The following is a 13,579-nucleotide window of genomic DNA, read 5'->3' on the forward strand; positions in this document are numbered from 1 at the left end:
TATAAGTCCCTGCTGCATGCACTAATATAACAAGTAAGAATTCGAATATTCATGGGCATTGTTCTACGTATTTTATGTGCATTGTTTCATTTAAGCTCACACCCTGTACAGTAATAATATTCCCAATTTTTAAGGAGAAACTGAGGCTTCAGTTGGTTGTATGACTTGCCCACCGTCACCTAGCTAATAGGTGGCAGAGACAGGGTTTCTATCACAGTGTGATAAGGGAAATAGAAAAGTGCTGAGGTAAGACATCCCATGTGAGTGAGGGAATAAGAACAATGTACAAAAGGGTTGTGTTGGAATTGATATTTCAGATATGCACAGGATGGCAGAGGATCAGAGTGGGAGGGTGCTGGAAAGGCTAAAGGCAGAGAGACCACTCATGTTAGGCACTCAAAGGATTGTTGAATGAATGAATTGGCACCTGCAAGAAAGTATGAATGAATTGGCAGGGGCTGCAAAAGCATGGTGACAATCATAACTGAAGAGAGAATAACAAGTGATACTGCAAATGCGGACTCACAGGACTTAGCAACTGATTGAGATGTGGGTTCAAGGGAACCAGTGAAAGAGAATGTTTGCACTTAGACAAGTTGGATCTGAAATGGAAGACATATATTTTGAAATGTTCCTCAAAGAATGGAAAGTGGCATCTGGATTTTGGAAATAAGGTCATCAGACACACTTGTCAACTTGGTTGCTAGTATTGCAACTAATTAATTTTAGAAAAATAATTAAAAATTTGAAAACACTTTTAGGCCATTGCTAATTCTTTTTTATTGTTTAAAGCATTACATATGTCTCCTTTTTACCCTGATTGACCCCTCACTGGCCACTCCCACCCCCCAGGACAAGCCCCCACTGTAGGCCATTGCTAATTTTGTACGATGTTACCTTTGCATATAAATGAGTTATTTATATTAAAAGAGACGGTTGAGAGAGACAAAGTAAAACAAAGTGGTAACAAAAATAGCTCTTCGTTTCAAGAGAAGGTTGTATTTGCACATTTTAAATTTCTGCCTTCCATAGTTTTAGGATTATATACCAAGTGAATGAGATTTAGCAAAGAGGATTTGTGACCAGACCAATTAGAGCATTTCCTTTTAATGTTGAAGTTCTGGGAAACTGATTTACATTGAGGAGAAATTTGAGGTAATGTTCTGGGAATGTGAGACCAAAATGTCCAGTCTGTCAAAGTCTTTATGAGAATTGTAAAAGTTGTACCTGGAATGTAATCATTAGTATCACCTCTTTTGAACTCCCTAAATATAAGAAGGTTTTTGGGTTTGGGTGTTGACATGCTTAAAATCCTTTACATAAACTACTGGAAAAATATGATGATTCATTCAAAAGTAATCTGTTCATCAAGTAGAAAGAGCTATGCTCTAGCAGGTAGCTCTCCTTAAATAACTCAGCATCCATAGTCTAAACTAATAAAAGAGAAAGATGCAAATTGACCATCACTTCGCCATGCTCACCAGCCAATCAGGAGTGAGTATGCAAATTAACTCGACAAAGCTGGTGGGTTAATTTGCAGATGCCGAGCGGCTAGGGGTAGGGCGGCTGCTTGTGCGTGCACCGGCGCCAAGCAGCCTGGGTCCCAGGGCGAGTGTCCTCGGGACCCAGGCCGCTCTGAGCCTATAGGCCTGCACGTAGGCCCAGAGCGGCCCGGGTCCCAGAACGACCCCCGGCCACTCTGGGCTTACACACGCAGTTGCAGAGCAGCCAGGGGCAGGGCAGCAACATCCCCGGGACCCAGGCACTCTGAGCCGGCGTGTGCACAAATGGCTAGGGGCGAGGCGGAAACGTCCCCCGCAACGAGCAGACTGCAGGGTCGAGGGGCAAGCAGACCCCTGCAATGAGCTAGCAGACAGCAGGGCCCTGCTTCCCCCTGCAGCGGCGAGCCAGAGAGCGGACAGCAGGGCCCTGCTTGCCCCTGGCCCCAGCGGCGATGGGCAAGCAGGCCTCCACAGAGAGCAGACACCAGGGCCTGTAGTGGCATCAAGCAGGCAGGTCTGCAGAGAGCAGAGAATTATGGGGAGCAGGCCTAAGCTATCAGTAGGACATCCCCTGAGGGCTCCAAGATTGGAGAGGGTGCAGGTCGGGCTGAGGGACCCACCCCGCCGTGCACGAATTTCATGCACTGGGCCCTCGTAGTCTAAATAAAAACCGTGTTCACAATAGTTAGGACACATGTCTAGGAAAATATGAACAAGAGGGAACTTTTGGCAAAGTTAAGCTATCAGTAGATACGAATTGGAGGGCTTTGATTCTGTCATGATGTGAAGGCTTCAGATGTTAATGATGGCTGTAAAACAGTTCAGCATGGAAGCATCTTAGATAAAATTCTTGTAATTTTTTGGCCAGTAATCTAAAACTTGCTTCTGTCTGTGGCTGTAATTTTTGTGCCAAATAAGAAAGCACTTTGCTGGCTCTTTTTTAATAGAAAGGCCAAATGAGATAGATTGGAAATATGTACTTTGAACAGCTAAGCAGAATCTCAGGAAGTTTGCCAAACAAGATTTCCAAATAAAATGTTTGGGACAGAAAACAGGGATGGACTTTGCAGATGTTGGATGGGTTCCACCAGCCATCTGTGCAAAGTTACTTGGTATCACATCAGCTGAGAGCTACGAAGTAGCACAGAACTTTCAATGATAACTTCATTGTTAAATGAGTTCATTTATTTACCAGGCAGACCGCTCTTTACCAAGATCAAGTATCTGAATGTATCTGCATTTCCTGTGAGAAACAATAACGATGACCAAAACATGAAGGAATTTCATCAATCGAACTATTACCTCAGTGCTAATGCATTAGCAGTCAGTGAAGGCAGATTAATTTACTTACGGTGAGCTAAGTGCATTCTTGGCTCACAAAAGGGCATCATTTGCTCACTTAAGCCAGAGATCCCATTTTTGACGGCAAATGTCACTGCCTGGATTTCCCTTTGACAGTCTGGCAACCCCGCACCCCTGTTATAGTATCCATTTATTTGTCTTATTTTCAGCCAGATTAATCCATTCTGTTTTGACAAGAAGACTGATGGGTAATTGATAACTGTGATAGACACAAACAGAAGAGTTGGATGCTGAATAATTCAGCACTTTTCAGTATCAATAAGAGAACAGGTTGAAGAATTTGTGTCTCTATTTACACTTAAACTAAACTAAGTCAGCCCAGACATTTATGCTGCCAGTCTATCAGAAAACCAAACAGTGTACATTCGGTTTCCACCCGACAAAATGTTTTATAAGCTTGTAACAATATGTGTGAAGCTGCCAGAATAATAAATAGGTACAGCAGCCCATGCATGCTAATGTTATGTTGTAAGCAGTTTTGTTGACAAGTGCTAATACTTCTTTCATACTATCATCAAAAGCAGCTAATACAACAGCCATTATTTGCTGGCTTTCCAAGCAAGACATGATGGATTGTGACCTTAATATGGGTTAGCCGAGTTTTGAAAGTTAAACAACTTGCAATAAATCATAGAATTATTACAATGCAGTTTAATTGGTTAAGGACTGTTTATTTCCTAAACAGGGTGAAAAATTTCTGTTTCGGCACTTTTAATTTGCAAAGTGCATTTTCATTATGAATGGCAGTTTAATATTCTGCTCTTTTGTCATGCAAAATATGCAACACACAGGCAATCTATTAATTGGACAAAAATGCATTGCAAGCGTAAATTATCCTTTATATATCATCACTTGTGAGCTTTTACATCTATTAAATGTGTTAAATGGAACATAGTTAAAGACTGTACAACTTGCAGGCTACTTCTAAAATTTAAGTCAAGCTTCAAGATGATTTAAATGACCTTTATTTTTGGCAAAATAAAGTAATTAAGTAATTGTAAATATAAAGGGCAATTTAAAGAGTTACTGCTTCCTTAGGCATAGGGGCATATGTTGCATTGATTCAATAGTCGAGGAAATAGACAGTAGCACTGGTTCATATTGATATGTCTTGAGAAATGGAATCCACCTCAGTATTTACTTCTTTCTTTGCTACAGTATAATTTGTAGAGCAGAAATTTTCATTGGCAAATGTGCAGAAAAAGGTGAGTAAGACAGTAGCAAATGGATATTGCAGCATAGCTCAGCATAATGGAATAGTCGCCTCCATGTGTTTTGGTTCAATGATGTGCCTTTGCATGGGGCTATTTATAGCACAGAAGCAGTAACAAAATACTTTGTATAGGAATGTTGATACGACATATGCCCGATTTTAAGAATGCCAGATATCTCAATGTGTTCCTGTGAGACTGCCTTAACATGTAAGCAACCTATTCATTCACACGCAACTCTGAGCCCATTTCTCATACTTATTGACACCTGGGCAGACCTTTTACAAACGTCAAGCTTTCACTGGCTTCAAACCTTTTCCATAGGTTGGCCCAGCTGAAGCAGGAATATTTTTGTGCTGCCAAATGCCTTCCAAGATATAGACTGTCAGCAATACAAACAAAGTTAAAAGTATACTTCAGATAGATATTCCATTCATTTTTCCTAGAGGAAGAAAATGTTTATGTGAGAATGTGCCTTCTGTTGTTTTAAAAGAAAAACTAAAGAATCATTCACAAAAAATTACATTAAAATAAACTGTCCAGAACTTAAATGAGAAAAGTGGAGATCAAAAGTTGTGCAAATTGAGAAAAAATGTTTATCTTTATGGATGGTATACAATGATGTAGCGCTAAGAGATTTCATACTAAAAGAAAGAGAAATCTAGTTATAGGATTTTAATATTGCACTTATGTTGATCATTTCCCCTCCCATTTAAATGCCATGCTTACCTGGTAAGCTCTGCAGCTTCTCTGTACCAGAAAAAAAGAAATGGGGAAGTGGGAGATGGGAGAGAGGGATACAGGAGAAGGGGAAAGAGGGAGAAAGATGAAGAGGAAGGAGGGAGAGGGAGAAATGGGGAAGAGGGTGGTGGGAAAGAGGGAAAGAGGGAGAGATTTTTGCTATATGCTGTTGATTGTATTGTTTTGCTGTCACTCATGATTACTAAGGCAATAATATACTGACCTATAAGTAATATGTAATTATTTTGATCAATTATCATTAGGCATCACAAACACTAAGCTTTGATAATGATTTAATGTTATAATCTTATATTCTGAATTTTATAGATAAGAAAATATTAGAAAGATAACCAATACTTAGAAAATACAGATAAATATAATCCAAATTCTTAACTTATGAAGCTAATAGGAAGTTGAGTTGATTATACTTCTTCCTGGGGCACTTTTCAAAGGCATTAATTAAGATTCACTCTGTATTCTATGGAAGGATTAGATTTCCTGAAACCTCAGATACATAAACCTGAAAGTACAATGACTATAAACTTAATAATTTTATCAATATGATTTTTTTAATTATTATTTTTAAGTTGTTTGATTAAATGTATTGGGGTGACATCCTATATAATAAAAGGGTAATGTGCAAATTGACCCTAATGGCAAAACGACCAGAACGACCACTAGACCAGTCCCTATGAGGCGCACTGACCACCTCTCAGTCCCTCCCCCGGGCCAGCAGGCTCCAATCGCCCGATGGCGAACCAGGGGTGGTTGGCGGTGGGAGGCGAGGCCGGCTGCTGGCAGCCGGAGAAGATGGCCCTGATTGCAGGCCAGGACTAGGAACCATACCTGCGCACGAATTTGTGTGCTGGGCCTCTAGTTGCTTAATAAAATTACATAGGTTTCAAGTGTACAGTTCTATAATACATCATCTGTATATTGCATTGTGTGTTCACCACCCAAAGTCAAATCTCCTTACATCCACATATGATTCCCTTTACCCTTAACTACCTACCCCCATGCCTTTTTCCCTCTGATAACCACCATACTGTTGATGTGTCTGTGAGTTTTATTTGTTTGTTTGTCTTACTTAATCATGTGTTGTTTTCAGTTTTGTATCTCACATATGAGTGAAATCATATGGTTCTTGACTTTTTCAGTTATCATTTTCAACTAACTTTTCACCATATTTTATTATTATAAAATTTAAAATTATTTATTAAATTTCAAACATATAGAAAAGTTTAAATAATTTTACAGCAAATACCCAGATATCCATTATTTTGATTCTGCTATTTACTATATTTACCTTTTCACATTATCTATACTCTTTCTACCCATCCGTCATCCATGTTATTTTTTGATGCATTTCAAAGTCAGTTGCAGCCTTCAGTAAACTTCTCCCTAAATACTACATTATCATAAGTATATCATTAACTAGAGTGCACAGTATTTTTACTGTTCTTTTCTTTTGATGGTAAATCTACATATAATAACATGCACTAATCATAAGTGTAGCATTTGATGATTTTCAATAAACTTTTAGTATGCTCCAGCCATGTTGATGAACTCTATTAGGTGCCAACATGGAATGAGGTTCATTGAATGTAGAGAACTCAAAAGGCCCAGTGTCCAGACTGCTCACCATTGCTAGGGTGAGCTAACCTACAGGGCCACTTCCTACTTGGGACATTCACTTCTGGAAGTCTCAAGTTCATTCTGTTTTGCTAGTTTATATAATAGGGCTCCACAAAAATTACTATCTGTTGTGTACATATTATGTGCAAAGCATTTGGCTAAGTGCTGTACAGAGCACAAAGGGGTCTTAAGACAGAGGCCAAGGTGTGAAGTCCATCAAAGAGCATTCAGTCAAATTGTGTGCTACACAGCTGAAGTGGAATAGTACAAGATTGCATATACTTAAAAGCCAAGTCAGTGAGCAAGGAAGTTCCAGGGGATTCAGAGGAAGGAGTAAGAAGGTCCTGGAGTGTTGTGGAAGGCTCTCTAGCTCCCACATCATCTATCCATCAGCAAGCAGAGTGGCCATTTAAAAAGTCGACCAGGTCCTGTCAACTCTCCTTGATTAAAACCCCTCAATGACTTTCCATCACACTTGGAAAAACTGCAAGCTGCTGTGAGGCCCTGTGTGATGTGGCTTCCCTCCCACCTATCTCTCTTTCACTTCCCACATCCTCCTTGCTAGCCTTCTTTTCCTCCAGCATACCCCGCTCGCACCCCGACTACAGCCTTTTCTCTTGCTCCTCTCTTTCCCTGGAACACTCCTCCCCCAACTCTTGGAACAGCTGGTCCTTTCTCATCATTCAGGTCTCACACCAAATGCTCCCACTGAAAGGTCTTCTCAGCAGAAGGAAAATCACCCAACTGCCCTGCCCCGAGTCAAAGCATGTTTGATGCAGGAGTAGACTTGCTTGGCTGTTGCAGTACCATGGGAAATGAGTTTAGAAAGTTTGTGTACAAGATTATTGGAGGAGCATCTGAATGAAATTAGCAATAAACTAAAAAGTCAAAGTCACAAAATTAAAAGGAAATGTAGATAGGACTTGATGAGTATAAGTATGTGAATAGAAAGGCAAGATATTCAAGCTTGAAAACTAGAAGGAATAGACACTCTAGCAGAAGTAACCAATATTGATATCATACTTGTCTTAGACTATTTGTCATGCAACATTTGTATAAGGGCACAAGAGAGAAATGAAGGGCTCAGGAAATTTATTTTAGTACTGTAAATAAGCAGGGTAAGTTTATAAGCCTATCTAAAACTTTTTGCTACAGTGAAAGTTGTTAACATAAATGAGATCATAAGAGAAACCTCAAAGTATTCTTTCCCATGAGTAATTATATTAGTAACTAACTTGGCTATTATTTGTAAATCTGATGCAGTTATTTGACTATTTAAACCTGAATTTAGAAATGCATAAAAATAAGATTTGCAATAAGAAAATGTTAATGAGTGTGGCAGTAGCTGGTGATGGGTCAAAGGCATTTGAGATTATATATTCGAATGTCCTTAAGGTTTGCAATGTTTGGGACCTTCAGAGCCTTCAATGAAGTAGGTGACATCTATATTAGGCAGTGTCTCTTTCAACCTTTTTTATGATATAACATTTATTTTTTTAGTGTGACCATCACATCAGAAATACATGTACAGCTGAAAAACTCCTGCAAGACTTTTCAGTATTCCCCAGTTTATGAAAGTGACCCTATGGATTTGAAACCTTGAATACTTTTGTATATGCAACTCAAAATGGCTTTTGTATGTGTGTGTGTATGTGTGTGTGTGTGTGTGTGTGTGTGTGTGTGTGTGTGTGTGTATAAAGGCAGTGTCCGTCATGACCAGGACGATCAAAGGACTGACCAGTCGCCTCCCCCCAGCCCATAGGGGACTGGCAAGCTGCAGAGGACAGCAAACAGCGAGCAGCTCACACTGGGCCATCCCATACCTTCCCCCCCGCCGGTGGCGCTGCGGAGCCCTTGCCAGGCAGAGGCAGGAGAGGCGTGTCCTATACCCTGCCAGGTTCTCAGAACCCCTCGCCAGCATCGAGGCCTCAGATGCCAGTGCTTTGTTATCCACAATTCTGCGGCCCTGGCGCTGCCCGGGCAGAAGTTTTGCGTGCCTCACCTATCCGGCCCGGGGCCAGTTTCTCTGTCTCCTTTTGCCACCTGCTGCCCACCCATCTCTCAGACACCCGAGCCAGGGACTTGCTGTGGGGCAGGCCCAGATGTTCCTTCCCACCCCCAAGGGTCTGGCAGCCTGGGCAGCACCTGACCCCGTGACCTACCCCTGGGAGGGTGGGTCTGGGTTAGGGATCCACAGCCCCTCCTCCGCAACATCCCACCCAGCAGTGGGGGAGGGGGCAACCTCCCTCCTTTCCAGCTCCATCCCAGCACAGAGGCTGGGGCACGTCTCCGCCCCCAACACCCTCCGAAACCCTGGGAAGAAGTGCCCGCCCGCCCATCCAGGACTGGCGCCTCAAGCTCCCCACCCTTGTGAGCCCACACCCGGCCTCGCCAGTGGCTGCCACTCTCCTCAGCCATTAGTCCACTGGCACGGGAGGAGAGGAGAGGAGGAGGGAAGCAGTCGGTGGGACTCTGTTGGGTTCAGCAGGCCTGCCTGAAAGCTCTCCCCGTGTGCCTCCCTGCTCCGCCTCTGCCGAGGGGACCCCATCCCTGACACACGTTCCTCAGGGTTGCTGCCATCTTGGGAAGGTCAACGCCCGGCTGACTGCCAAGGCCTCAGGCAGTAGACGCCCCGTGGTCACCATGACAAAGAGGTCACGGAGGGTCAAGATACTGCCTTTGGTTGAAGCAGGTGCTGTGGGAGCAAAGGGACCAAAAAAAAAAAAAAATGGTTATGTCCAACAGCCATCTCACTCCACACGTGGTGTGCGAATTAGTCATTGTTAGAACCGAATTTAGTACTGGTGTGCCCCATTTTAAGCAGACCCCCCAAATAGACTTACCATGTTGATAATTCACTTTACTACAGAAAGAATGCACAAAGATTCTTGAAATAAGCAAAATATTTTGCACCTCATAGTACGAAACATTTAAACATCATTAAAAATAATCTCTATGAATAAAGGGAGTTGATATTAGCAAAATCTAATATACCCAATTCAAAACATCATTTAGAAATGTATCTACTATGTAAAATCAAAGTATGGGATCTAGGGTTTGGAAAAAGCAACTTTATTCTGCTCTACCGGCTCATCCCCTCAGCCTTATGCTTTGTACAAAAGTCTCAATAAAAAGATGGAGCAAAAGGAAAATTAATACCTCATGACACTGAAATTTATCAGTTTCTTAAATATTTATAAAAGTTGTTTAAACTTTGTGCCTGTATTATAGAAACATAATACAGCTCTGTCCCTATCTTAAAAGGGCTAAAAGTCTCTGTAAGTTCCCAGTAAGGTAAACCCATAAACAGCCAAAGAAGGAGCAGGTTCCAGTACAATTCTTATTATAAAAATTACTGAGTAGAAAACTGTCCTCACTCTCCCTCTAGAACAAGAATTAAAAGCAGCAAATAAATATAAGGAATGAATCTGAACTCCTTTGGGTACCCCACCCTCAGGGACTAACACAGGTTTTGTGAGGCCTAAAGTTTACCGAACCTGAAGGACTAATTTTGGGGGGGGGGGGATTTTTTTTAATAAGTTTCAAAAATGATTTTATTTAGAAGAAGAAAATAAATTACAAATAACTGTAGGCTTGGGGAAGCTGTCCCTTTCTCTTTTAAATCATTTCAGGCAGGTTATCCAAAATGCTGCTGGTTGCAACTTGCTTGCTCTCTCCCCAGAAAAAATCCAGCCCTCACAGGAGCTCTGAAGCTTCCTTAGCTTTACCATAAAAATAAAAAATTAAAAATAAAAAAACATTTCAACAACACTGCTTTCTGGACAAAATCCTTTCTTTTAATTTTTTAAAATTTTATCAAAGTAGTAAATACATAGTTCATAATGTATCTTTTGTTTTCCTAATAGGTGTGTAGTGTAGTGGTTTAGCATTGTTGTTTTTATTCTATTGTTGACACTATTATAGATGTCTCCCATTTCCCCCCCTTTACACTCCTCCACCCAGCCCCTTCAACTCTGGACATCACCACACTTTTGTCTATGTCCATCCCCCTCCCCACTGACCTCTGTCAGTCCCTCCCATCCTATATAATAAAAGGCTAATATGCAAATCGACCAAACGGTAGAACAACCAGTCGTTATGATGCACACTGATCACCAGGGGGCAGACGCTTAATGCAGGAACTGCCCCCTGATGGTCAGTGTGCTCCCACAGGGGGAGTGCCACTCAGACAGAAGCCCTGAGCTGGGCTCATGGCTGGCAAGTGCAGCAGCAGTGGTGGGAGCCTCTCCTGCCTCCATAGCAGAGCTAAGGATGTCTGACTGCTGGCTTAGGCTCACTCCCCCGAGGACATCCCCCGAGGGCTCCCGGACTGTGAGAGGGCACAGGCCAGGCTGAGGTACCCCAGTCATATGCACATTGGGGGCAACCAGGCCAGCAGGCAGAGGTGGTTAGGGGTGATCAGGCAGGCAGTGGAGCAGTTAGGGGCATTAGGCAGGCAGGCAGGTGAGTGGTTAGGAGCCAGTAGTCCTGGATTGCGAGAGGGATGTCCGACTGCCGGTGTGGGATTGGGCCTAAACCGGCAGTTGGACATCCCCTGAGGGGTCCCAGATTGGAGAGGATGCAGGCCGGGCTGAGGGACAACCACCCCCCCAACCCCGCACATGCACGAATTTCGTGCACCGGGCCTCTAGTATTAAATAATTTTGTCATCACATTAATCTGTGAGATAAAATTGCCCTTAAATCCAGATGAATAAAACTGAGACTCGGTGATTTTATTTCTTCAAGTTGTTGGCACAGCTTAATAATTAGTAGCTATTATTTCTGTGCCTGGAGAACTGAGATAAAGCATCTCCGCAGCAAATTATTAAAATCCTCATGTTCTTCTACTTCCTCTTCACTGCCCTTCCTCTGCTGCAACCCCTCCTCCCATAACCCATTCAGTATTTCATCAGCCCTATAACTTTCCTGGAAAGTTATATTCAATCATGGGCAAGCGGAGACTCTTAAAAAAAAAATAGGTCATTTAAAAAATGTTACCAGCATGCTGACATCTTCATAAAAATTAGGGATCCTTGAGGTGTCACATTGACTAATGCACAAACACCCAAAGAAGCTCAATATCAAGAAATGGAAGATAAACTTAAATACCTTCCTGTGTTTTCATAGGTGTGACCTATTCCCGTGAAAAGGCCATTTTAATCTCAAATTTCTATTACTGCTTATCACCCTAAAACATTGTTCACTAATGCCTCAAAACTATACAAGAGTTCCAGTATTTCTCAAGGAACCATGTCAATATGAGTTATAGTACATGCTACTTAAGTGTAGAAGAAATAAGTTTAATTTGCTTAGGACATTTGATCTTTTCAAAGCTGCTTCTAAATGTTATGAAAGAGAAAAATTATAAAACGCTAATTTGTAGATTCCCTATTCTTGTTCTTGGCTCTACTGTGGTCTTAGGCAGAATTCTGTCATTTATCAAAATCACTTATGTGTCCAAAATCCTATTATTCAGTATTAAAAATGTACAATTTTAAAAGTTCAAATAATAGAATTTTATATAAATATTCATATATTTAATGTATGCTATATATACATAAATGTATATGAATAATTTTATATAAAATAATACAATTATCCTATATAGGATTTTGGTCCATACAAACATTACATATTACTTATTAATATGTTTTAAAATATTCTATCACACCTTGATCCCTAACTACTTTATACAGAAAGGCAAATGAAATTATTAAGAAAAGGAAAAACTCTTTTCTGTGAGTTATGCAAGGATCAAGTCTACAGCAAGAAATATATCTGTATGAATTTTTTTCATTGCATCTATGGAATATCTCACAACTTTTTATTAAATTGCAATTCCATTATTCTTTATTCCCCAGGGATAGAAAGAATGCACTTTATTTTTTTGGCAAAATAAATAAACACCCTGAGTTGGTAAAAATATCAATTACAAAAGTGTCTACTGTAAAAGTCACATTCATTTTGTTTGTTATTGCAAGTTATTAAAAGGCTTCCAGGCATGCATATATAACCTGAAAAACAGTGCTGGATCTATCATATTAAATTAAAATCTCCCCATAAAAAAGTAAACCCAAGTAGTTTATCAGTTGAGGAATGTCATGCCACCCAGAAGTCAATACAAGACTTTATTAAAACATAACCAAAATGAAGCTCCACAAGAACCCTCAATGGGAATTGTTCTGATTCAAATGTGGAGAATAAAAGTATATCAGCTGACCTTAATTTCCTTAAAGTAACAAACAAAGAAAAGAAAACAAATTCCATGACCAATGACTGAAACTTAAGGGTAATATGCTTAATAAAACATGGTCTCATAAAGGTATATGTGAAACATAACCACAACATAATCAAGTAGGACAAGTCTCTGCTTTCAAAACAGACATTCATGCTCTCTAATATTGGTTCTTGTGCTGAGTTTCTTGGGCCACCTGTCTAATATGAATTCAATTCTTAGGTCAATCCCTGCAATTTTATGTAGCTGCCATTAGTTGGTGGCCTAGCTCATTTTCTTGTCTTATACGTTTTCTTTATTATTTACTCGAGGCCCAGTGCATGAATTCGTGCACAGGTGGGGCTTGAGGGGGGTAGGAGGGGTGGGATGTGATGGGCCCTCCGGGCGGGTAGTGGGATGCCCTTGCCAGCCTGGGATCTGAATCCATCCCACTGACGTTTGCACCGGTTGTCAGGAGCCACCTGGCAGCTGCTTTTATATCCTTTCTTCCTTGCGGAGTACTAGGAAGGGGAAGCGGCTTCGGTGCCCGAGGCCAACTTCTAGGAGGATGGCAGTGCTGTCAGGATCATGCTGGCAGTTCAGTCCATCGGTGCCTGGCCCATTCTCTGGAGATTGGACCTGCAGGACTACTGAGGGAGTGAGTGGCTGCCGCTAGGCTGGTGGGCCACAGGGACAGGTAGGTCAGCTGAGCGGTGCTCCCGCTGTGGGAGCGCACTGACCACCAAGGGGCAGCCCCTGGTGGTCAGTGCGCGACACAGCAACCAGTTGACCGGTTGTTCTGGTCGTTCGGTTGCTTAGGCTTATATATATATAGATATCATTAAATAGTCTTTTCATGATAGTTCTCTACTTTTTCCCCTGAAGCAACTAGCACATTCACCTGTACAAAAT

At 41.4% G+C, this 13,579-nt stretch overlaps 1 protein-coding gene across 6 annotated transcripts in view; it reads left to right on the forward strand.

The window, feature by feature from the left end:
* Nucleotides 1-13,579, forward strand: part of KIAA0825 — a 366,280-nt gene that overhangs the window by 281,403 nt on the left and 71,298 nt on the right. The window lies entirely within an intron of this gene.

The sequence above is a fragment of the Cnephaeus nilssonii genome (genome assembly GCF_951640355.1).
Source record: "Cnephaeus nilssonii genome assembly, chromosome: 2".
In the NCBI taxonomy this organism is placed as follows: domain Eukaryota; kingdom Metazoa; phylum Chordata; class Mammalia; order Chiroptera; family Vespertilionidae; genus Cnephaeus; species Cnephaeus nilssonii.